General features: G+C 40.8%; 1 long non-coding RNA gene across 2 annotated transcripts in view; it reads right to left on the bottom strand.

The window, feature by feature from the left end:
* LOC142020833 (uncharacterized) overlaps window positions 1-24,100 on the bottom strand; it is a 167,027-nt gene that overhangs the window by 77,638 nt on the left and 65,289 nt on the right. Inside the window, exons 3-4 of one of the 2 annotated variants that reach the window (XR_012647514.1) lie at window positions 6,736-6,786; window positions 6,438-6,634 (exon numbers count right to left, since the gene is read on the bottom strand). The exons of the other annotated variant lie outside the window; for it this stretch is intronic. This is a non-coding gene — a long non-coding RNA (uncharacterized LOC142020833). Of the gene's footprint in view, window positions 1-6,437; window positions 6,635-6,735; window positions 6,787-24,100 lie in introns of those variants that run through there. 2 annotated transcript variants of the gene reach the window in all.

Below are 24,100 nucleotides of genomic sequence, written 5' to 3'. Positions count from 1 at the left end.
TGATAACTACATGTTCAAAAGCAGGCATGCAATACATGTGGATCTTGCACTTTGTACTGGGAAAATCTGTGCCAAAGGGGCAAAATGCTAAATAGACCTATTTACACAAGCTAGCCAGTTATGCAGTTTTCTTTAGCTTTTATTTCATTTTCTAACTTGAAAGGACAAAAGCACCTGAAATCTGTTTGTGACTCAACTGAAAGCCAGATGGTATTAAAAAACCCACAGTCGCAGATTCTTAAAATAAGTGACAATTCATAGAGATTTTATCTGGGGGGATGTAGTGGATAGCCCTGAAATGAACAGGCTGTGATGCAATCTATATATCTCACAAATGTTTTGCATATTTGAGCCTCTTTCACAAGATGTGCTTCTACCATCCTGATGTTTTACTAGCAGGGACATGCCCTCTTAAAATGTCTGATTTAGCCTGAGTATAGCCTGAGCTGGGTATGATCCCTAAATTTTGAAATCTTATCTGAGCTTTATGCTGTTAGAATATCTCTGAGGCCCTAATTCAGCCAAATGCTTAAATATGTGCTTAACTTTAAGCATTGGGATGACTTTGGTGTTTAAAGTTAGAGACACACATAAGTACCCTGCTGAGCTTGGGGTCTAATCCAGTAAATAGGATATCAACATCTGTCAAGAACTGAATTTCTTGTGGTATTTTGGAAATTCTACTTCTATTTTTGGGGAAGTGGTTTGATACATTAACGTTCCTATCTTCAAAAATAATATTTAAAAAGAGTTCAGCTGGAATTGTAGAGTCTGTCACTTATTAATACACCCACACAATTTTGCCCTGGTGTAATTTTGACTCTGTCCCTTGTAATTAAAGAAGAGCATCTAATTACTGCAGCATATTAATAAAAATACTTCTTTGTGTTTTGAGATTTATCTGGTTTTGCATTTATGAATTAATGACATTCTTTCTTTCCAGTAATATTTGTACTTATTCTGATTGTATCCTGTCTTTGGATATGTCAGATAATGTGTTACGGAAAATGACCTGCAGAACCAACAAAGCTTAATTCTTTCACTGCTTTTACTTATGATCTCTGCAGAATCATTCAAAGATACTACATAAGGATAAAACAATGGCAGCAAATAATGACAGGCAGCTGTGTACTTTTCTCAGTCAGGTTGAAGAATGTTGTTCCAGTGAATGCATAAGAGCCCACAGAAAGAATAGGTACATGAAAATCAAACTGAACCAAGGAATCACTAAAATTATATTAGCTGGAAAGGGGAGCTGCTTTGGCGTAATGTCCCTGTACCCTCAGCTGATGGTGCCTATCCTATTGTAGTTAAGATGGAAAACAACAGAATTAGACTCATTACTGAGGCTGTAGTATTAAAGTCACCAAAAGCAAATTCTTCCCTCTCCAGCTAGCAGAAGACTGTCTCACCTTCTCAGGTGATGGCCTGGTCACTGTAGCTTTCACCTTTGTCACTTCTAGGCCATGTCTACACTAGCCCCAAACTTCAAAATGGCCATGTAAATGGCCGTTTCGAAGTTTACTAATGAAGTGCTGAAATACATATTCAGAGCCTCATTAGCATGAGGGCGGCTGCGGCACTTCGAAATTGACGTGGCTCGCCACCGCACGGCTCGTCCCGACAGGGCTCCTTTTCGAAAGGACCCCGCCTACTTCGAATTCCCCTTATTCCTGTGAGCAGATGGGAACAAGGGGACTTCGAAGTAGGTGGTGTCCTTTCGAAAAGGAGCCCCATCGGGACGAGCCACGGAGCAGCGAGCCACATCAATTTCGAAGTGCCTCGGCCGCCCGCATGCTCATGAGGCGCTGAATATGTATTTCAGCGCTTCATTAGTAAACTTCGAAACGGCCATTTACACGGCCATTTCAAAGTTTGGGGCTAGTGTAGACATAGCCCTAGAGTGAAATATTGTAATTTAGTTTGTCTGTACCTAGAGAACTTTCACAAGAAAGTTGCAGGTGACACATAAAGCAACAGCCTGTCACCAAACAGGCACGAGCTGAAGAGAGTACGTAACAGTGTTTCACAACTGGCATTCTCTCCACATTCAATACTAGATTCATTTCAGGCTGCACCACACAGCCTTTAATAACGTAGACCCAAGACATCTGAAATACTTGCACTCCTTTCAGAACTCAGCAGGCAAATATGATTGCCTCACACTGTGCTACTAAGAGTGAAAGAATAAATGTAAGGGAGCTAAAGAAACTGCCTGCTGCATGGGAGGCTCAAGTCTTTCAAGGGAGATGACAACAAACCCTGTCCCTGTCATCTTCATCTCATAGTTTAAAAGGAAGACCACATTTTTCAAATTTAGGACCCTTAAGTTAGCCTCCTAAATCCTTATTTAGCTCTTCTGAAAATTAAAGGGCTAAATATAGATTTAGGAGACTAACTTTAGGTTTCTATTTGTAAAACACTGACCTCACTTCAAGAAAGTACTGTCCAAAGAACCAGAGCTAAGGAATACAGTATAGCATTCAAAAGTGCAGGTGTCTGTGCTATACAGATCCCACCATTTTCTAGAATCACCGTACAATCCCTAGATGTTACAGAGACATGAACTTTAGAAATGCTTGTTGATTGACGTACATCATGCTTTCTACATCCGGAGTGTTCAACACTTAGATCTCAAGTCTGGAAGATTATTAGCACTTGGCAAAACCAATGAACACATACTGAGCTAGCTCCCCAGGTACTGCAGAGCTCATGTCAGCTTTTTACCACCTGTCTCCCTATTTACCCCCCAATCCTTCCAGTGGCTAGGAGCTGGCTTGGCTAGCTAGAGCACACCTGAGACTGCTCATACTCCTGCAGAACAACAAGACATCTTGTGGCACCTTATAGACTAACAGATATTTTGGAGCATAAGCTGTTGTGGGCAAAGACCCGCTTTATCAGATGCATGAGTGGAGGGGGTTGGTTTCAGAGAAGTATTTAAAGAATGGGGTCCCAGAAAAAGGGAGGGCCAGAGCTGACCACATCTATTCAGCAAGGGGGAAATGGCCCATTATCAATAATAGGCATCAAAAGAGAAAAAATAAGTCAGATCAGACAGGGGGATATGAGCCACTGTCAGAGTCTAATAGGGAGATCTCAACACCCAGGGCAGAGAAGCTGCCTTTGTAAGCTGCGAGCCACTCCCAGTCTCTGTTTAATCCTTGGTTAATGGAGTCAAATTTGCAAATAAATTGCAGCTCAGAGATTTCTCTCTCCATTGGCTTTTAAAGATTGCTTTGTTTCAGGACTGCCACCCCTAAATCTAATACTGAGTGTCGAGGGAGATTGAAGTGTCCCCCGCAGGCTTCTGTACATTACAGTTCCTGATGTCCGATTTATGTCCATTTATTCTTTGATATAGAGACTGTCCAGTTTGGCCAATGTAAATTGCAGTGGGGCATTGCTGGCACATAGTGGCATATATTATATTAGTAGATGTGCAGATAAAGGAGCCCCTGATGGTATGGTTGATGTTAGGTCCTGTGATGATGTCACTGGTGTAGATATGTGGACAGAGTTGGAAGCGAGGACCATTGCAGGGGCTGGTTCCAGGCCTAGAGCCACTGGTTTGTGATTTGTAGTGGCTGGTGAGGATTTGTTTAAGGTTGTCAGGCTGCCTGTAGGCGAGGACAGGCCTGCCTCCCAAGGTCTGTGAGAGTGAAAGATCACTGTTCAGGATGGGTTGCAGATCACCGATGATGCATTGGAGAGGCCTTAGGTGGGGGCTGTATGTGATGGTCAGTGGTGTTCTCTTGTTTTCCTTGTGAGGCCTGTCTTGCAGCAGGTGTCTTCTGGGTACCCATCTGGTTCTGTCAATCTGTTTTCTCACTGACCCCATTCTTTAAATACCCCTCTGAAACCACCCCCCCGCAATTCCTGCATCTGATGAAGCGGGTCTTTGCCCACGAACGCTTATGCTCCAAAATATCTGTTAGTCTATAAGGTGCCATAAGACTTCTTGTTGTTCTTGAAGCTACAGACTAACACGGCTACCTCTCTGATACTTACTCCTGCAGGAAGTAAGGCCCCATTTGATCAGAGCAGGGTTCCTTGAGCACAGCTTGCTCTGTTGAATTCCTATAAAACTGGGAAGGAAAATAGGTGAAGGCAATATGGAGATAACTACAGAGCTATTTTGTAAGCTCTACTATGCAAGGAGAATCCCCATCTTGATAATTAAGAAAGGCACACAGGGATAGAGCAGATTTGAAGATCTGGCCCAATATTTAGAGTCAGCATGAACTAAGTGCACACAAAAAGGCTGTGTCTATACTAGCTCAAAACTTTGAAATGGCCATGCAAATGGCCATTTCCAAGTTTACTGATGAAGTGCTGAAATACGTATTCAGCGCCTCATTAGAATGCCAGCAGTCACGGCACTTCGAAATTGACGCAGCTCGCCGCCGCGCAGCTCATCCAGACGTGGCTCCTTTTTGAAAGGACCCCAGCAACTTCGAAATCCCCGTATTCCTAACAGCAGATAGGAATAAGGGGATTTCGAAGTTGCCGGGGTCCTTTGAAAAAGGAGCCCCATCTGGACGATCCGCGTGATGGCCAGCCGTGTCATTTTCAAAGTGCCGTGGCTGCCGGCATTCTAATGAGGTGCTGAATATGTATTTCAGCGCTTCATTAGTAAACTTCGAAATGGCCATTTGCATGGCCATTTCAAAGTTTTGGGCTAGTGCAGACACAGCCAAAATGTTTCATAAAGTGGTTGTTCATGCCATGATAGAGAATTTTTAAATCCATTGTGAATTTAAATGTTTAGTATACATTACAACTTTAGCTATCTCCAGCAAATCTTGTCACAGGAAAGATACCAAATGTTTCTGCTCAGCAAAAAATTAACTATTATTACAGAATGGAGGCAGAATATCAATCTTGTTCCAATAAAATTGGCTGGCATGCATGTTTGTATTTGCCAGGCAAGAGGTCATTATAGAAGTAGAAAAACAAACTTGTTCACAATTCTTGTTCCAGCACAATGAATTTAGGTTTAAAAGTCATAACTGTTGGATACCTCTCCTGAAGCGATGAGTAAGACCTACTATGCCAGAATCTATGTTTGTTCATGAAATTAATGCTCTAACTCTTTCTCGATACCAATTTCAATGTAAACAAACTTTAACAGTTCTGTAGACAATGCCAAATCTCCTTCATTCCTAATTAAGATGAAGGCAGATTGTACAATTCTCTAATTATCTTTTATGTTGTATTTTGTTTTTGTTGAACTATTAAATAATGATTAATAACCTATATTCCAGTTGTATACCTGCTAATTCGGGGGAAAAATATTAACCCTTTCTACTCATTCACTTAATGGGCATCACTAATTGAAAAAAATGTTCTTTGCACGTATCACTAACTTTCCAATCATTTACTTATTGAAAAGTTTGACAACTGAAATAAAATGAATGACACATTAATGGAACTCTGTGGAGTGTTCACACCAATGTGTGAAGCATGCATTCTCCTCTTTTGCAGACAACAGTCTAGTGCAGTGACAGATAGCTATCACCATCTATCAAACTCTGCAAAAAATAGAATATGTCAACAATAGCAGCTGAAGTTTGGGGATACTGATTACATCCCAGATATGTTAGTTTTGTGACAGAATTTCCTTCCTGTTTTCTGCAGTGGGATAGATAGCATATTGACAACCTGACTTGAAAGTGTATTACTCTCTGAGGATCACAAAGGCCTGAGGAGACGTGTGGTTAGGACAATATCATCCCTGCATATTTGTTAATATCTGGCAACTGGTGTTGGGGAACTTGTTTACAAAGTATTAAAAGGAGTGGGGCAGGGATTACTGCTCCCATGTTACCCTAAAGCATTCTGGCCCATGCTCAGGGAACCTTTTTTCTGTTGCTGAAGCTCCAATCTGTCACCCCGAGAGTAAATCAGGAGTTGTCAGAAGTTGTCTGACAACGTGCATAAGTGCTGCAAGCTCTAACAACCAGCTGTTTTCTACAGCTACATATTTTTAAATGATGTTCTGTCTATAGACAGTACTAGAAAATTCAGGATAGCTGTCATACCCATGCTGCCATCACACAAATTATGCATTCTAGCTACAGTATTCTTACAGCTAAATTTCACCACACATTTACATAAAGTGGTAAAAATATAACTAAAGCTAGTAGATGACCTAGCTATTAGACTCAGAAGACAGAAAAAAAAAAAAAACGAAAACAAGAAACAACTGCCTCTCTATTTATAATAGAATGCCAGAGTGTTTACTATACAATATGTTTCTGACACCAAACTTCATAATCATTATGATCCCATTGCTAGCACTTTATTACAACATACAAAGAACCATTGTTTAAAAAGGAAGAAAGAAGAATCTCTAGTATGTAATTGAATTTAAAGACAAGAATTAGTCAGTCCATAAACTCCCATACATTAATCTCATTGAACAGTTGCAGGAGTCTAACCTCTAAAGTTAATACAAAGGTAACTGGAATCCCCCAGTGAGAACTAGTCATGCCCATTAATTGTTTCAATACAAGATACTGTAGGTCTGAGTCCGTTGCCTGGTCTTCAGTATCTGAAATGTGCTTCTCGGCAGAGCGGAGGACACCGCTGGGACTCATTTGCCTCTGACTTTCACATTAATTTCGCTGTGCTGTGAAGAGCAAAGACAAAATCAATGTCCATCAGTGATTATTCAAGGTAAAATATCTAGTGATATTGAATACCAATGCCAGTAATAAGCATTAAACTTACTTAAGGTTTGTTGAGTTGACAAAGCCATTTATTCCAATTCCACTTCATTGTCTATGATGCATGAGTACAGAAAAAATAACACCATTACAATTACAATTTTTGGCAATATAGCTGTTACAGTAACTAATGTATTGTGTATAAAACTGTGGAAGCATACAGCTCAAGAAAAGACTGAACCCTGCTAGGATGCAATATACTTCTATGCTAAGAGCATGCTACACTTTGGCTGTGTCAACGCTAATTCCCAACTTCAAAGGGAGCATGGTAAGTGGGGTGTTGGGAAAGTATTAATGAAGTGCTGTGGTGAATATGCAGCACTTCATTAAGCTAATTATCCCCCATAACAACTTTGAAGTGTTAAACTTCAAAGTGCCAGCTCGCGGGTAGCCACAGCTAACCTGCCAGTACTCCAAAGTGCCTGGGCAACTTTGAAGTGCCTTTACTCCTCAAAATTTTGCCCAGGCACTTCGAAGTACTGATGCATTAGCCGTGGCTACACGCAAGTCGGCACTTCAAAATTTAACATTTCACAGTTGCTACGGGGGATAATTAGCTTAATGAAGTGCTGCGTGTTCACCGCAGCACTTCATTAATAATTTCCCAACACCCTACTTACCATGCTCCCTTTGAAGTAGGGAGCTAGTGTAGACACAACCTCAGACAGTATTAATGTTTGATAATGGGAAATTTACTTGCAGTTTGTGGCTGATCTGTACACAGAAAAATATGCAAGAAGAGTGGAAGCTCTCCTGTCTCATTCCTACCCACCCTCTTCTCTCATTGCTTCCCAGTGAACAGTGACTAAAGGCCTGGTCTCACTGTAGTCAATGGGAGTTTTTCCACTGCTTGTAATAGACCAAGGTTTCATTTTATAACTTATAAAATTTTTGCAAGAATAACAACAAAAGCATGAACTCAAGGATGATGATGCTTTTGTTGCCAGTTGTTGTGAGCACTTCTCAAAAGTTTTCCCTGGGATACTTATACAATCATTCTCCTTTTCCCCCAAAATTGCACTGTTATTTTGAAGATGGTATCAGTTATTGTTTATATTCAGAAAGTGATTAAAGCACCTATTTAGCTTGGCAGTAGGAGATTTGATTCTCCCATCACTGCAGACTAAATCAGAAATTACTAGAATCACTGGAGAGAAAGATGGTTATAAAATGTTCCTCACACTCCAAAAATATTATTTTAAAAACTATTCTTTTTCTCAAAAACACAATTTTTTCCAACTGTAAATTTGCTGTTTGAGCTACAGATAAATAAATTCAATGGAGGAGATGATAAAGGGGTATGTTTTCCCATGGGATATAGACTTTTGTCAAGCAAAAAAAAATCATTTTTTTTTACCAGTGCTAAATAGCACAATATTGGTGTGAGATGAGGGGTTAATTATTCTAACTATACCAGGATGAAAAGGTTATTTTCTCTAATTCTAATAGCCATATACAAGCATTGGTAGAGAATACAGGAAACATGCCGCTGAAGAGTTTTCTGTCAGGTTCTTCTACTCTGTGTCCAAGAGATGACAGATATCTAACTTGCAGAGTGGTACTTCTTGACAAGTCAAATAGATACAGAACACAACTAGGTTCACATGTGAATATCACATGAGATTCAAAACAGACATTTCATCCAGAAATGCTATTGACTAATGCAAACACTGAATCAGTTAAGCGTCTACAAACCCTAACAACAGCATCAGGATTTGTAAGGGGATTCATCTACTCAAAATGACATTCCTGACAGTGAACATTGGAAGTAGTTTGACAGTACAGTGCTTGGATAGTACATACATGTCCAAATAAATAAAAAAAGGAATATACAGTTGGGGTTAAATAAAAAAGTAACAAAATTTCTTAGGCTGTGTCTACACTTGGCCAAAATTTCAAAATGGCTATGCTAATGGCCAAATTGGAGAATACTAATGAGCTGCTGTAATGAATATTCAGCACCTCATTAGCACGCTGCCAGCTGCGGCACTATTTTGATCACACACAGCTCATCTACATGGGGGTCCTTTTCGAAAGGACCCTTCAAATGTTGAAATCCCCTTATTCCTATCAGCTGACCAGGGCAATAAACTGTTTGTGGTTAACAGGTATCTTGTCAGTGTGTTTTGTACTCAGAGAACCCAGTGTCAAACCTGAGATACCTCTTGACTGCAAGAGAGATTGTCTAGCAGGGTTAGGAATAAGGGGATTTTGACATTGGCAGGGTCCTTTTGAAAAGGACGACTATGTAGACGAAACGTAGCACTTTTGAAGTGCCGTGGCCAGAAGCACGCTAACGTGGCACTGAATATTCATGTCAGCACCTCATTAGTATTCTCCGATTTGGCCATTAGCATGGTCATTTTGAAGTTTTTCCGTAGTGTAGACGTAGCCTTAGTGTAGAGCTTGAATATGCTAGTTATGTATTAGGAATGGTAAAGAAATCACTGCTGATCAATATACTACTTTTCAGTGTTAGATATAAAAGTAGCATGCATCCATAAAATGAAATCAGAGACGCCCGACTTGTATTGTGCTGAGCACTTTCCACAAAGTGCTGGGGAATCTCAGATTTCAGTGGAAATTGAAGGCAATCCACACCACACACAGGATCCGGTCTTTTTCTCCTCTAGTGCTGTCATTGTGATCTGAATGACTGTTCAGTACCATCTTGGATTCTCTCCCAAAACCCTGATCACGGAGACAACCATCTGAAACTGAGAAACTAGATTTCCTCAAAATCTGTACCCACATGGACCTGAAATACTTCCCAATAATGATCCTAACTAACCCTGCTAGATTCCCTCTGTTGCACTCAAAAGTTATCTCAGGTTCGACACTGGGTTCTCTGGGTACAAAACATGCTCATCACCCGAAGCCTTCACATACAAACTTCTTCCGCAGTTGACCACTACACCCTCTAAATAAAAACATCTACCTCGGTGGCCTATCTATATTTCCAGTGCTGTAGGATCAGGTCCCAAAGCAACCAGGGACTAGATCACATACTAACAGCCTTCCTTCCCCATATTATATGCAGGGGAAATAATTACATTAGGAAACAGAAGAGGTTACTGTGATGAGAAGGTCATGAACACAGGAGAAAATGTTTTACAGGTATGTATACCTTCTGATTGACGAATGAAAACAAGCCTAGCTTCTAAATGGGAATCACCAGAACGTTTCGTTAACACAAAATCTTTGTTTTTCCCCATTTGTAGAGGAAATGCTATTCTCTGTTTTGACCTACAGCAAAGAGACGCAAGGAAAGGAGATTTAGAATGGAATGTAAATGAATAAAACTTCTGAAAAATATAAGACATAGCTGAAGGGAATTTTCTTTGTGTTTTATGTTCACATTTTATTTTTATTTCCTATTTTGGCCTCATTGTCATTATATGGAATAAAATTCTTTTATTTAAGTAAAATTGCTAATTAATATTTATTTATAACCCAATTATAATGTTGCATTGTCCCATAAAAAGACAAGCAGTATTTGTATATATGTTAATCTCTGCAGTTGAACATACAATAAAATCCCAATAGTGTCTCTTTGGTACCATAACAGTTTTTATTGTCCTGAAATAGCACAAGCTTTCAATCTTCTATCTGCAGAGGACAAAATAAAACCCCTGTCCTACACTGAAATGTGCCCAGAAAGAAGATACAGCAGTTTGGAGGTGTGAATCAGAATAAGAAATCAAAGCCCCCTAAGGGGTTTTAACACAGAAGTAGAGTTTTATACATAGGTTTACTTTAAATTTAACTTTCAGAAAGTTGCATAGGAAACCTTAACCATTTAGCTGTTAGGAAATGACAAAAAGTGAGAGAACTATGTTGGAGAATTCAGTTAAGCTAAAGGAGAGAGAGTGAAATCACGTGACTAATAGAAAATAATCTTTTTTACTATAATTACTGATATGCCAGAAAAACTGGATTTGTTACCGCAAGAAGTAAAATTATTTAAAGATAATTCTTTTGTAAAGTTATTGGCCATCTACAAATGTCAAAGCTCATTTACAAAGCAGGGTAGGTTTAAAGAATAAAAGTGAGGCACATAACATAAAATGGCTTGCCTATGGCCATAATTCATCAGTGACGGAGTCAGACCTAGAGCAGAAAATAACGTTCTCCAAACTCCACTCACAATATGCTGAACTGTGGCTTCCCACAGTAGCACAGTGGTGGTTGATGTAAAATCTTTTAGCTACTAGTGACTGCCTGGTACGGTTGCCAACCCTCCAGGATTGTCCTGGAGTCTTGAAGAATTAAAGATTCATATTTAAATAAGGTTGTCATTTGATGGAACCTCTAGGAATATATCCAGCCAAAACTGGCAACTGGCTGGCCAGTTGCCTAAATTACAACCAAAGGTGTCCTTACTGTGAGTGAAAATATTTTGTCAATTGATTTTTGTTTACCCTTGTAATCTAAAATCAACCATGCAGATACAGTCCCCATCAGTTTAAAATGTCATGCAGCACAGCACAACAATCACTCAAGTGACATTGTCATTCAGGTGATTTCATAAGTTAAAGGGCATTCTAAGGACAGTCTTGTCCAATGATATGAAATTAATATTTCAAATAGCATCCCCTATAAAAATGTCCACCCCTAGATTATTTTTTTAAGTGTGCACAAACATGTGTATTCTTAGAGTACAGAAAAGGTTAGAAGAACTGTGGAGGCTGTTCATTTGTTTTCCCATGGGATCACACTCCCTACCTTTTAGCCACAGCCGAAGGAGGGAAGCAGCACCACTGGGCAAATACACTTGGATTAAGCTCATTCGTTAAAACACTTTTTATGATGTCCCTAAAAATTTCACTGAATATATTGAGAATTGCATGACTTGTGTCCTTTGACATGGGAGTAGGTCCTTCAAGGTGATGTTGAAGGCTTCCAGGTGGCATCTTGGCACAATCTATTGATGTTTAAATGTAGAAGAAAAGCAGTGCTCTTCACAGTTATGTTTATCAAAGGGTTTTAAATGGGGTATTTTGACAGTGTCTGCGGAATGGGCAAACTCCTTCAGACTCACCTTTTTATGACCTTCTTCAAACTGATGGTAGAATTGTAGCTACTGTCCTTCCTTCCTCTACCCTCCAAATACCACTACATCTATACAGCAGAGTTTTTCTGAGATAATAGCCGTTATTTTGAAATAACTTTGCGAGCACCTACACTACGCATGCTATTTCAAAATAAATTTGAAATAGTAGGCACATTATGTCAAACCTCACTGCAGGAGGAATAACATCTATTTCAAAATAAGCACTGTGAAGACACAGAATAGTGCTATTTTGCAATAAGCCACAATGGAGTCCAATGACGCTGTGTCCCCAGACATACTGTTTCAAAATGCTTTCTTGTGTGTAGCTGTGTTCTTTCAAAATCAGCTATTTGGGGATGGATTATTTTGAAATAATTCTGCTGTGTAGATGTAACTCAACAGTACTTTCCATAGCTCTGATCTCCTTAGAAACAAACATTCAAGACATGCAGCCATGTTGTTACTGGAATAACACATTTGAGCTGAAGAGGGAAGGTGGCCCCTCATTGCTCTCACCACTGACTGAGGTTACCATGTTGGTAGGTTCTTCAGCACATTCAGCCAAAGACAAGTTTATGCAATTGATTTGCATCTACCATCTAATAAGCTGCTTCAGACTTACCCATGACTGTGATTTACAAGCCACCTAAAATGCCTATGTTCTTCCAGTCTTTGTCTCAATGATTACTGTTTCAACAGCTCTACTTAGAAGAGATTCCCACTTAAACAAACTCTGTCACATGTACTGTTGTAAAAATGGTAATAGTAGAGAGAGTTCTGTACTGCTATCTATCCTAAAATTGTGGACTATTTTGCTGGACAAACAGTCTGAAACCATAAGGAAAGCAGGGACAGTGGAGACCAGTTTTAATAAATTGTCATCAGACTCTCAAGTCAATGAAATATTTTCCAGGAATGAGTATTCACAGTCATTGCTGCTTGCACCACAACTCAATGGCCGAATTAAAACATACAGTATTTCTAACCCAGACAGACATAAAGAAAAGACTCTTAAAGAAAAAAAAACAGAAAAAAAGGCTGAAGGCTCTGTCATAAAACACCTCCACTTCTTCCTCCTCTTTGTTTGTCATCTTCCTGACAAGGTGAATTTTCTGACAAATAATTTATTTTGAGAGCAGTCAAGAATGCAAAACAGATTAGCAGAAAGAAAAGGAGCCATCTTGGCATTACCAAGATCAACGACAGCAGTAAAATTGGGAAAAATGCCCAGTTTACACCACTTTAAAGCACCACAGAGCTTACAATATACTTTGACCTTTTCTTAGCACTAAGAGATGTCAGTCTATGTCTTTTTTTAACTAAAGTTGATTCAAGAATGTAAGTTTTTAAGTTACACCACACTCAGTGAACTCTGTGTGTGTGTGTGTGTTAAAGAGCAAATGTTGATTACGATCCATGAGTATAGCTTCTACATAGCTAACTGATACTTTCTACTTGCTTGCACTACCTAAAAGCTCCAGAAACGTTCATTTACTTTAAAACATTAGCTTGAGTGGGAGCACAGCCATCTCCAATAAATGATTTTCCCTTCTACATATATTCCACGGTAGCAAATATTTTGACATTTCCTGTTCATTTCCTGTATATTCTAATTCACTTAACCTGTGTACCCAGCATTCCTGAACAGCCGAGATTAGTTTAGGATTTCCTATCTCCAGTTTTCTTTTCCTCATCAAAATCTCAAGCCACTGTCCTCTGATGTTGTACTTTTTGATATCCATTTATGAAGAAACCCACAGATGTTCTTCGTCTCCAGCTTTACACAGGTATTCGCTGAAATCAATCACTAACTAGTTTCAGTCTTTCACCTAAATCAGTGATCACAGGTGTTTTTAAAAAGACTTAGAAAAAATGCATTCTTCAAAGAATTGTGGAGGATGCTTGTACAGATTTTTTTTACATATATTTTGCTTTTAAAAATAGTTAAAATGAAAAAAAATTGGGCCCCAAAATCTATGTAACGGATCCAAAGTATGAACAGGAGGGCACTCTACTTTTAATGAAAATAGCAGTATCCAGGATTGTTACTGTCCTGGCCCACATCTTGACCATGCTCTGGAAAATGTTCTCATTTCAGGCATTTCACAGTTTCCTGGCACAAACAAACCCTCATCTTGCTTTAAGTTCAGGTAAGAAGAAGCTGCATACCAAATTTGGTGGTCCTAGCTCTTAGTATTTAGGAGGAGTACTTGAACAAACAGACTCACAGGCCCACAGATGGACTCCCAGACAGACAAATGCACTCTAAATATAGCGAAAGCTATAGAGACGTTACAAAATAAATAGTGATTGAAACTTCTAGCAGTCAGAGATGTGCTTTCATACAGGTTCATCCTGAGTTGCCTACTGACAAGTAAATAAAACATTAGTTGTGCTACACAACCAGCCGTTTCAGCATTCATACCATTGAGCACATACATAGCTTAAAATAAGAAAAATCCCGGACAACGGATGAAGCCGGTAGATTGACACTTTGTCTTTGATTCAGTGATGAGATACACCTCCGGATGACATTTGGCCTCTGGCCCACAATTCACCTGAATGGTGTTTTACCACACTCAGTCCCACTATCTGTAATGAAATGCAACCCACAGCTTCAGTCTAGATTTCCCCACCCCATTGCACCCTGCCAACAGCTCTGTCTCCTTCCTAAAGGGCTGTGCTGGACCTGACTGCTGATCAATACGTCTAAAATGTTGTATCCTTGAGAACTTACTTTTGACTAATAAGGAGAGTACAACTTCTAAAGTGAATTCATAAGAACATTGGAGAAGAGTGTAAAATGCTGGTATAACCACCTTTTTGCCCCTTGATGTTCAGTAAAAAAACAAATCCAAAACACCTTATTCTTACAATTACAACAACTTTTTGTACTTGCTCTGAGTTGATATGGAAACATTCCCAGACAGGGCAGCATAGGAGTGACATGGTGTCCAACACAACAGCCAGATGTAGCTAGCTGGTTGGTTGAGTGTGTCTAATTCAGAATAGTGTGGTTAGTTTGTTATAGCAATAGCCGGTACAGTGGCTACTCTTTCAGAACTGGTTGGACAACACAGGTTTAGAGCCTTGAGTGAGCACACACAAGTAGTTGCTATTTCAGCACAGCAGGAGTTCAGGAAGTCGTTAACATTAACTGCTCTCCTCGGTCAAGGTTGAGTCAGATTCTGTGTTGTGGGAAGTCACTTGGAATAAATATCCATGCAGATACACGCACTAGATCTGCTCCCCTGCCCACTTAGCTAAGCTTTATTATTAATTCAAGGGGCATCCTGGTGCAGAGAGCCAGCGCAAATCATATGTATCTTTTGATCTGTTAAGTCGTACATGGATCTTCTGCTGAGCCTTTGCAGGTATGAATTGCACCTTCAGTAGGTTCATATTCATGAGACAGCTATGAATATCCACAGATGACTTGTGAACAACATTAACAAATACTATTCTACAACTTACGTGACTCACATGGTGAAAATAGATAAACTGGGAATATTCGTTGAGAACACCAACTGATTTGCTCACACAAACTACTCCTTGTACACGTACAAATAATTAATTTTTAATCAAAAGCTTGTTTACATGAAATACCTGAACAGAGAAGTGTGTCTTCCCCACGCAAGCTCATCACTTAATAAATTATTTTGTTAGTCTTTGAAGTGCTATATGACTGCTCTTTTGTTTTGTGAAGATAAAGACTAATACGGTTACCTCTCTGTAACTATTCACCAGAGAAGAGATTATTCATTCTTTATGCATCCATTGAACTTATCAGCTCTGTTTATTCTCCAAGGCTATGTCTACATGGTGGGTGCAATCTCATGATATAGCAGTATCCCAAAATAGCTGCTGTCTCTAAGAAAAGCACCTGTTGTCTCAAAACAATTTTCAAGATAATGGATGTGCTATTCCAGCATCCCTGTACACCTCACTGCAGAAGATACACATCTCATAGAGCTGGAAGGGACCTTCAGAGGTCAAGTTCAATCCCGTGCCCTCTCAGCGGGAACAAGCACCAACCCCCCTTTTATACCTAATTACCCCAGCTCCCTAAATGGCCTCCACAAGAATTGAACTCATAACCCTGGGTTCAGCAGACCAACACTCAAACCACTGAGCTAGTAGAGCACAGAAGCCTCAAAACAGTGTTTTGTTTTGACAGTGCCACATGCCAAAATAGCCTATTTCAAAATCTATGCTAAAAAAGCTATGCAATTTGCATAATGTGAATTGCATAGCTTATTTTGAGGTTATGGTACTGGGTAGACATAGCCTAAGTGAAGTACAACAACATGTTACATACAACCTTTTTTTAAATGTAACAAGATGGTTGGGGGCTGGGGGGGTGTTTTGTTTTTTTAAGTAGGCTTTGTTTTCTTTTATTCACAAAGAATATTTGCCTACTTTCATAGCAAAAAAATATTTGCCATACAAGCAAATAAGAAAAATGGTTTCAGATGCTGCATTTTTATTTGCTGAAGCTTCAGTACAGAGAGTGACAACACTAAATTGTTTTAATTTGGAATGAATTCTTTGTGTGATTACTTTGTTTTGCTGTAATTTAGACCTGCCAGCTTGGAAATGGCTATTTAAAGGTTTGTGGAGGTTGTCAGTATTGTTTTATCACTGCATAAGCTTATATTAGTGCAGACTGCTTTCACAATCAGCTTCTATCTTGAAAGCTTAATACACCTTATATTACTAGGCAGCTTAGATATTTAAGGGTATATTTTCCACTTGGGTGAGGCCTGAAGTTGCTTTCTGCTGGCACAAGTTGCCCATGCAAAATGCATGGGTACAAAATGAATTGTCCCCATGGTCGAATTCTAAAATATGTATCCCTGATGATTTAAATAAAATTTATTGACTGAATTTGAAGTATTTTGTTTCAAATTGCTTGACAGAAAAAAAATGTTGTGGCAAAATTGACGTTTTCCCACAACCACTTCTTGCCCCGATCCAATCAAGGAACTTGAATGATACCATGCCCGTTATGTCATGAATTATAGCTCTAAAAATACAAAGTTCATGCATGGGCTGACTCACCTGTCTACCATGTAACTCCCATATGAGCTCTCTTTTACAGTGTCAGGTGAACCTTATGCGATGCAAGACTTGTATGAGTCTACAGTAGAAGGATTAATTTAACCCATAGGCCGTGTCTACACGTGCCCCAAACTTCGAAATGGCCACGCAAATGGCCATTTCGAAGTTTACTAATGAAGCGCTGAAATGCATATTCAGCGCTTCATTAGTATGCGGGTGGCAGCGGCGCTTCGAAATTGACGCAGCTTGCTGCCGCGGGTCTCGTCCAGACGGCCTCCTTTTCGAAAGGACTCCAGCTACTTCGAAGTCCCCTTATTCCTATGAGCTCATGGGAATAAGGGGACATTGAAGTAGGCGGGGTCCTTTCGAAAAGGAGCCCCGTCTGGACGAGACGCGCGGCGGCGAGGCGCGTCAATTTTGAAGCGCCGCTGCCGCCCGCATGCTAATGAAGCACTGAATATGCATTTCAGCGCTTCATTAGTAAACTTCGAAATGGCCATTTGCATGGCCATTTCGAAGTTTGGGGCACGTGTAGACGTAGCCATAGTGAATACTGGCAGGCAATCCATAGTGGGCTTTTAGATCAAATAATAAATGTATCTGAGGACATTGTGATCAGCTCAGGGATAAGTCAAAAGTAGGGGAGAAAAGTTCATTTAATAAATGTACTGCAAATTAACTTAGATATAGTATGGAGAAGCTTACACCTGATGAGAGAATACATGAGATAGAAGTATTCTTTCTCTGAAAGCAGAAAAGGTTAAAAATATCCAAGTCCACTGAACAGGTAAAAATTAGTCCTTTTACTGTCTTTCAGAAATCAGAACAAACCATTTATGCAAACCCTGTGCATTTAATCTGATCCGCACCATATACCTACCGTTATTTTTATTGTACCACCCAAGGACAGGCACAGACATGGACCAAAAATGCTCTGTGGCAGACTAGATTCCTTATCTGCTTCTACTTTCAAACAAAGATCCCTCTCAGATCCTATGACTAATTTATTGATTTCTTTGCCTCCTTGCCATTCCAGTTAGGGAAGATGGATGAACCGACAGAAAACAGTAGGATTGGAGAAATACACTCATCAACATTTTATGTCAGACAGAAATAAACCCATCTGCCCTTCATTTACAGCCACTAAAGCTTGAGGGAACTCCTGGAGTTGAAGAATATACATCTACAGTGTTTTCATTCTTTATTTTCCATCTCAAAGTCTTCCTGTGCTTGCTATTTAGACCTCTGTTTGGGGGGGTTTCCCCTGCTCACATCCATTAGTGTATACACCAGTTGTTCCACTGAAATCATGAAGTTATTACATGGTAAAATGTTCTGCAGTATGATAGGATTGCAGAATCTTTCCTCTGCTGTTTCCTACAGTTGTTAGGTACTGCAGCTTACATCTGTTGTAGTTTTAGGCATTGACATATTGGTAGAACCCTACATATTCAGAAGAATTCACTCTTGCTTTTGTTTCATTACAAAGAATTCTTTAGGAACTAAACTTTTCACTTCTACAAACCCAAGAATCCTAGCATGCATTTATGCTGTGGAATGCAAAGAAGTAAACCCCTGTTAGCAAAGTCCTTTTATAAAATGAACAATCCATTAAAGCACTGATCTTATCTTCAGTTCTGAGGTAAGATTTGTCCCAACTTTCCAACTCACATGTCACAGCAGGTAATTTTGTCCACATTGAACAATAGATGGTGATAGTGTATAACTCTAGAGTACGTCACCCAACAATAGACTTAACGATTTCACTAGACTTTATGAAGAAAGGGTTTTTTTTAAACAGCCTTCATTGGATGATCCCCTTGCCAGACAAGGTTCTTTACTGCTTTGCAATAACTGTAGATAGCAAATAAAATGAACTCAGGTTAAAATGGGCCTTCTGAGATAGCACTGAGTATGGGTGGTATGTAGCTTCTGGAATAGTGCAGCTACACCAGATATGCACTGTCACACACAGGCACATTTCTTCCAGAGTTTCCTTTTTCTACAAAAGGCGTTTAGAGCATGTCAGCAACCTTTCCAAGGTGGAGCGCTGAAATTTGACCTTTTTTACTTGTATGTACAGTCCGAGTGCTGGGGATCCTTTTTAAAGTCACTAATAGTCCAACTAGCAACAGCTTTGTTAATAAATCAATTAAGATGCAGAGTTTTACCATTTAGGTAGTGGTTGGCTGACCTTTTGCTAATCCACAGGCAGCATGGGTTTGAGCCAGTCCCAGCTGCATGGGGGAGGAGGGGCAGGGCTGAGGTCCTGCCTCATGTGCTGATGAAAATCGGCTCATGTGCCTCCCTTGGCACCTGTGTTGAGGATTGCTGACCCTTGGTGTAGAGAACATACTGTACCAGCCCTTTACGAGATGCAGCGTGCACCTGTCCCTCACAACCAGAAATCCCCATTCCTAACCTGCTCTCTCTTTCTCTCTGACCATTTACTTGCAAAGGGGAACATCAGATGTGCAGCCCCACCATACAGTCACACCTCACTACAGCTCAGATGCACAGGAATGTTGAACTGGGAACCTTTCACAGAGGGAACTCCTTCTTTATGCATTACTCTCCACAGACAGTCCTCCCATACACTCCACTGGAGGTCCAACATCATGTGTATTACTAATAATGTCTCATACAAGCTCATGTCCCCATAGCATAAAGCTTTCCCCAAGCTCTAAACTGCTTTCTAGACATAGTGTGAAATGGAAGAAGAGCTCTCACCTCTCTGAGATCCTGGACTTCTTTACCATTCTTCCCCCACTTCCTTCCCGTCTCCTTTTTAACTATACCCAACTGTGCAAGCCAATGGACTTGCTGGGCCACTGGGCAAGTGAGTGGGCGGGCAGGCTCTGTGCTCCCAGAAGGGGCAGGTTCAGGGTTACCAGCCCTCAGTGCCTCTCAGACTAAACTGCTCCCCCCACTCCTGGTGCTGTCTGCGGGAAGGGAAGTTCTGGGTGCCAGTGCGATTTAAAGGGCATGGAGCTCTGACTGCCACCCCTTTGAACTATGTCACCCCCTCCTCCCCCACTGTCAGCAGGCCTGTCTCCAGTTAATGAGTTGAATGCCTTATGTTACTGGTTAATTGTCCAGTCCTTAATTACCTCCTCTGTTTGGCTCCTGAGGGGAAGCTTACAGGGTGATCAAGTCAGTGTTGGGCTGCTCCCACTCTGTCACAGGGCCTTATTTATGAGCAAAGGGCATAATCTAACCACTAGGTCAGTGGTCCTTCATTTGATTTTTTTTTTGGTAGACCACTTGAAATCCCCGAGGGTCTCAGTGGACCACTTAATGATCTTTCCCAACGTTTGTACTATTAGCTAACTACTGGAAAGCACTTTGGACAAAAGCAAAGTATTTAAACCTGAATAATTGTTTTTGCTCTCCAAATAAAAAACCAAACCCACAACCCTTATTTTATTATCAGTGGGGAGTTGCTCTCCCCCCACAGCAGACACAGAGCTGAGGCTGGAAGGAACAGGCATCTCTCCGCAGCTGCCACAGCCCTGAAAAGTTGCCTCTTTCTGTGGCAACCACAGCCATCCCTGTCCCAAACTCTCCCACCCCTCCTTCTTACCCTGCTGCTCCCCACCTCCTATTTCCACTAGGCCACTATCTCACCTCACATGTGAAGGGCCTGGCACCTAATTAGCAGAGAGGTATGCCTGTGAGCCACTGCTTAGTCAGGCAGCCCTTCCTTCTCTTGTGTGCAGATGCCCAGGTGAACACACTAGAGGGAACTATTTATGGAGCACCTGAATGGAACTCTCAGATCACTGATGGTCCATACACCACAGTTTGAGAACCTCTGCACTAGGTAGTATGTGGGAGGTGTATTACATTTTATATATGTACTAATCTAAATTAATATATGTAAAAGCAACCACTCTATGACAGGGATACTTTCTGTTTCAATTTAGTTGCCCAGCAAAGTTCTCCTTGCACAGTGGAAGCTTGAAATGTTTTATTCCATTGGGTTTGTTAAAGCAATACACACTAAGGAAAACTATGGTAAATAAAACACTAATAATACTAGATCAATGCAGAGTAGAAGCCTGCATTCACTCACGTTAATCATTATTGATGTGTGGGATACATGAAGCCAAGAATACTGGATACCATGATGGCCCTGCCATGACCAGTCCTACTCCAGTTACAGCAAAAATATTACCTCTGCCAAACTAAATCCAGATCAATGGGGGACTGAAACAAAACTAGCTATTAACTGTTTATTAGTACAGCAGACAATGATCTGCCTCATGTTGTCACTATCAGATGCTGGACTAACATCTGCAGCAGTGGCAGTGGGAGCACAAGGAAAACAGAATATTGCATCTTATTTAGACGGGGTCCCAATGCCACTGGACCCATAATGATCAATGCTTCTGTGACTCAGCAATAACAGACAGTGAAAAGGTATGAAGCATTTCAATCAGAGATTTCTTTTGGACTTACTAAAGAGCTAAATTACTGGTGGCACATTGGGGTGTACCACGGAAAAAGGATTAGACAACATATATTTATGGAACAGCATTAAAGAACCCTCCTCTGAACGGTGTTAAATTTTAAATCCATGCATGCATTATTTTCACTTATTACCTTTACTTGGAGCTGTTAAGGAAATCTATACTCATCCCTCTCTACAAATGGAGATTCTAGAAAAATGTCACCCAGCAGGCAGCTATAGTGTAATAGAAAAGAAACCTTTAGTCAACTTAAGGATAAATGCATTTCTTCTAACAAAAGCTTGTTTTTTGAGGTTTTCCTAGACAAACTCTTTGAGATTAGCAGGACTTCTGTTTGTTTGTTTAAAACAAGTGTAAACTTGAGATTTTGTGTTGGATAATCTGATTTGTTTGTCCGGTATCAACAGACAAGTGGCCCACTTGGAAAATTTCATGGGTTAAGATGTGTGTTTTTCAAATCAGGAGGCAGTTGGGGTAGGAAAGAGATTTTGTGCATAAAATCTCAAGCTTAGCATACTTTTCATTTTTTGGACTTGTGTAGTTCAACTGCAGTAAGCCCATATACAGCAAAGCTTCCTATAATTTCAGTAGGAAAGATCTGAACAGTTTCATTACATTTGATGGTCCCAGTTCTTGTTTGGGGTGGTAACAAACATAGCATGAAGGTTAGAAACAATTTTATTGTTAAAGTACAAAATACTTTTTGTGCTGAATGTATAGAAATATCTTTGAGTTATAACCTGTAATAAAATAGATGTTCATTATCTTTTAGAAACAAAAACTGAGGATCAAATCACAATTATGTTATACAGATACAGAAATTACTGTAACAAGAGTTAAAAATGTGGACTGACATTGTTTCCAAAATTAAAACAAATAAGACATACTGCATATTGAACACAATCCCCTATAAAATTTGCAATTTCAGTGCATTACTTATTTGTTAATCAAAGTCACCTTTCTGGTAACCTTATCTGTTGGAATATATTTTCTGTTTGAGTGTCAATACAAGTCAATAGAGAAGGTCACTGAGGCTGCTTCACGGTTCACACAGTGTCCTTTATCATCACAGTGTACTTGCTGAAAAGCCAAACAGCTGAAGCACTAAGCAAAATCAGCAAAACTGGCATCTGCGGAATTGCAAAAACAATAATCTGAATTAAAAATAGAGCTTGTTGACAGATTACATGAAACCCTGATAATTATCATGGGGATGAGATACTAAGAGGTACAACTGTCCTGATGCAACATGACATTGTCAGTAGACAAATAGTGTCTTCTTTTGATTGAATAAGGAGTATTAACCTTTGGCAGCTTTATGGTCATGCTTAAATGCCTAACACTTAAATGATTTTGGCACAGATGCCTACTGACTTTCTAAAACCCTAGCCATCATGAGGAAAGGCACTAAAAGTCCATCCAATAGCTGGAAGAGCCTGAAATATTGTAGAACTGTAATTCAGCTGCACAAATACTAGGGCTTAGTCCTTCTAAAGACCAGAACTGCTTTTCCTGGGTTCCTTCACCAAAACCAATGGAAATAGCTGCAGTGCTGCCCTTATTACAGGTTCCATCTCTCTGGTCTGGCATGATCAGGATCTGAAGGGTCCTGAACAAGAGGATTTGCTGGACTACAAGAGGTGCCCAGCCACGAGCCCCCAAGCTTGCTGCCTGCTATAGGTAGGCACCATGCTTGGTTCTCCCCCACTCCCACACAGGGCCACTTGTCCAGATACTGCATGAGGCTGCTTGATAATGTCTTCTACTGCCCTGGCAGCCCCATGATTGCAGAGGCTGCCATGGTCCTAGCCCATGCTCCATAGGGATGCCACTCCAGCTTGAGTTCCCTGGGGCTGCTGCAGGACTCCATCCTTGACCTTGCGTGGCTTCAAGGCAGCTGTAGAACCCCCACTCCATGCCATCTCAGGGAAGCTGGGGAATCCGGGCAAGGGCCGGTGCTCTGGCCCTGTGCCACTGTGCAGCAACTGGGAAATCCTGGTCCCAGTCAGGTCCGGTCCTGACCCTGACCATGCGTGGCCCCATGCGCTGCAGTGGAGTAGCCAGGAACCCTGGTCTGGCCCCAGCCCCAGCCCCAGGCTGCCATAGGGCAGCCAGGGGACTCTGGCCTCAGCCCACAGCTAGGGGTGCTCTTCTCCTAGCCAGCATATCAAGGCTGCTGTCCCTCCTGCCCATAGGCTTCTGGGTGATATGGTCCAGACCATGGATGTTGCTGTACCAGAGAGTGCTGGTTTCCAGAGGTGCAACCTGCACTTACTTTGCTATAGGGTCCAAAATGCAAGAGACCTTTTCCAAACACATGGTTTCCTGGACCAAAGAGTTCATAACGAAATGGCAGACCTGGTACAACAACAATTCTCAAACATTTGAGTGGTGGCCAGTGTTTCCTGTAAGCTGACTGCTTGGGCAGCTGCCCAGGAGAGATGCAGGTGCCACCCAGGTGATAAGCAGAGAGCTCACAGCTGACAGAATGTGTTCCTATTGGTGGTGCACATCCACACATGCCCCAAGGTCCATAATAAAATGTATTTTGCACACGGATGGAAAAAATTAGAGGGACCCTTGTAGGTGACCCCTGTAATGCTGACAGGCCCAGGTCACCAGCACCAGGGACTGAACCTGCAAACAGAGGGGCTAAAGCCCTGTGCTCTACCGCATGAGCTAAAGGCCAGCTGGATCTCAGCTGCAACTGTAGAGCAGAGACGTCACTCACCCTAGTATGAGGTCTCAGTTCCTCTGGGTACTACTACACCCCTTTCACACAG

This window comes from Carettochelys insculpta, chromosome 14, assembly GCF_033958435.1.
Source record: "Carettochelys insculpta isolate YL-2023 chromosome 14, ASM3395843v1, whole genome shotgun sequence".
In the NCBI taxonomy this organism is placed as follows: domain Eukaryota; kingdom Metazoa; phylum Chordata; order Testudines; family Carettochelyidae; genus Carettochelys; species Carettochelys insculpta.
Note: the sequence above shows the minus strand (reverse complement) of the source record. Positions and strands in the feature narration are given on the sequence as shown.